This window comes from Mirounga leonina, unplaced genomic scaffold, assembly GCF_011800145.1.
Source record: "Mirounga leonina isolate KUSES-001 unplaced genomic scaffold, KU_Mleo_1.0 Mir_115, whole genome shotgun sequence".
NCBI lineage: Eukaryota > Metazoa > Chordata > Mammalia > Carnivora > Phocidae > Mirounga > Mirounga leonina.
The window spans coordinates 106,009,147-106,012,036 of NW_023270268.1; the positions used below are offsets into that span (position 1 = coordinate 106,009,147).

Here is a 2,890-nt window from a genome sequence, read left to right on the forward strand (position 1 = left end):
GAAGAGAAGCTTGAAAGTAGCAGAGGTTAGTTCATGAGGTTTAAGGAAAGAAGCCATCTCCGTAACATAAAAGTACAAGATGAAGCAGCAAGTGCTGTAGAAGCTGGTAGCAAATTATCCAGAAAATCTACCTAAAGATAATAAATGAAGGTCATTGCAATAAACAACAGATTCTCAATGTAAACAAGAGAGGCTTATATGGAAAAAGATGCCATCTAGGACTTTCAAGGCTGGAGAGGAGAAGTCAGTGCTTGGCTCCAAAGATTCAAAGGACAAGCTGGCTCTCCTGTTAGGGTCTAATGCAGCTGGTGACTTAAGTTGCAGCCAATGGTCATTTACCATTCTCAAAATTCTAGAGCCTAAGAATTATGCTAAATCTACTCCACCTGTGCTCTAGAAATGGCACAACAAAGCCTGGATGGCAACACATCTATTTACAACATGGTTTACTGAATATTTTAAGCCCACTATTGAAACCTACTGCTAAAAACAAAAAAGGATTTCTTTAAAAATACTACTGCTCATTGACAATGTACATGGTCACCCAAGAGTTCTAATGGAGATGAATAGTGATATTAATGTTGTTTTCATGCCTACTAACACAACATTCATTCTATAGCTCATGGATCAAGGAGTAACTTTCTAGTCTTATTATTGAAGAAATACATTTCATAAGGCTATAGTTGCCATAGATTGTGATTCCTCTGATGGATTAGAGAAAAGTAAATTGAAAACCTTCAGGAAAGGGTCCACCATTCTAGATGCCCTTAAGAACACTTATGATTCATGGAAAGAGGCCAAATATCAAGATTAAAAGGAGTTTGGAAGAACTTGATTCTAACCCTTATGGAAGACTCTGAAAAGTTCAAGACTTCCATGGAGAAAATAAGTCCACTGTGATGGAGATAGCAAGAGAACTAGAATTAGAGATGGAGCCTGAAGATGTGACTGAATTGCTGCAATCTCATTATAAAATGTTCACGTATGAGAAATCACTTCTTAAGGATAAGCAAACACAGTGGTTGCTTGAGATGGAAACTATTCTTGATGAAGATGCAATGAATATTGTTGAAATGACAACAAAAGATTTTCTAATTCTTATTAGTTGATAAAGCAGTGGCAGGGTTTGAAAGGATTGACTCTAATTTTGAAAGAAGTTCTACTATGGGTAAAATGCTATCAAACAGCATCACATGCTACAGAGAAACTCTTTGTGAAAAGAAAAGGTAGAGTCCACACCCAGGATCTGCCATGTTGGGTTTTGTAGCTGCTACCTTAGCCTCCAGGGGCTTGTGGGGACTTGGCTCTTTAGCACTGCTACTCCAAGTCCAGGTCTTGCCGTGGGCCATCTTGGCAGTACTCCCACCTGCCAGAGACTATGCCACCCAAACATCTCCTTCCCACTCCTCCTAAATGCACTGGAAGTGCAGGGGAGAGAGATCAGGCTGGCTTTGGAGGTGGCCCAACATTTGGGTGAGAGCACAGTAAGGACTATCGCCATGGATGGCACCAAAGTCTTAGTTAGAGACCAGAAAGTCCTGGATTCTGGTGTACCGGTCAAAATCCCTGTTGGTTCTGAGGCCTTGGGCAGAATCATGAATGTCATTGGAGAACCTGTTGATGAGGGAGGTCCCATTAAAAGCAAACAATTTGCACCTATTCATGATGAGGCTCCTGATTCAGAAAGATGAGTGTTGAGCAGGAAATTCTGGATACTGGTATCAAGTTGGTGGGTCTTCTGGCTCCCTATGCTAAGGGTGGCAAAACTGGGCTCTTTGGTAGTGCTGGAGTTGCCTAGATGGTATTGATCATGTAGTTAATGTCATCAAAGCCCATGGTGGTCACTCTGTATTTGCTAGTGTTGCTGAGAGGACCTGTGAAGGCAATGATTTATACCATGAAGTGATTGGGTCTAGTATTATCAATTTAAAAGATGCTACCTCCAGTGTGGCACTGGTGCATGGTCAAATGAATGAACCACTTGGTGCTCATACCTGGGCAGCTCTGAATGGACTGATTGTTGCTTAATACTTCAGAGACCAAGAGGGTCACGACGTAGTGCTCTTTATTGTTAATACCTTTAGCTTCACCTTGGCTGGCTCTGAGGTGTCTGCTTTACTGGGCAGAATTTCTTCTGCTGTGTGCGGTCAGTCTACCCTGGCCACTGACATGGGTATCATGTAGAAAAGAATCGCCACCACCAAGAAGGGATTACCTCTGTACAGGCTATTTTTGTGCCTGCTGATGACTTGGCTGACCCTGCCTTGCCACTGTCTTTGCCCACTACCACTGTGCTGTCCCATGCTATTGCTGAGTTGGGCATCTATCCAGCTATAGATCCTCTGGATTCCACTTCTCGAATCATGGATCCCAATGTTGTTGGAAATGTGTATTATGATGTTGCCCATGGGGTTCAAAAGATCCCACAGGACTACAAATTGCTCTAGGACAGTCATTGCCATGACTGTGTCCCGTGCATGGAAAATACAGTTTCTTGTGTCAGCCATTCCAGGTTGCTGAAGTTTTCATATGTCATATGGGGAAGCTGATACCTATAAAGGAGACCATCAAAGGATTCTAGCAGATTTTGGCAGGTGAATATGACCATCTCCCAGACCAGGCCTTCTATATGATGGGACCCATTGAAGAAACTATGGCAAAAGCTGATAGCTGCTGACTGAAGAGCATTGGTGAGGGGGTTCTTTTGACACACTAAGCACTCATTTTCCATGCTGTCCCTCTCTTTGCCCCTAATCAAAAAATTTCAGTTTGCTCTGTAGGCCACATGAGATCCTTGATTGAAGACATCATGTTCCATCTGAAGAGTACTCAAGGTTTCCAATAAAATGTACACCCCTCAAAAAAAAAAAAAAGTCAATTGATGCTGCAA

General features: G+C 42.3%; 1 pseudogene; it reads left to right on the forward strand.

The window, feature by feature from the left end:
* Positions 1-1,251: 1,251 nt before the first annotated feature.
* LOC118001067 lies at positions 1,252-2,677 on the forward strand (annotated as a pseudogene).
* Positions 2,678-2,890: the final 213 nt, after the last annotated feature.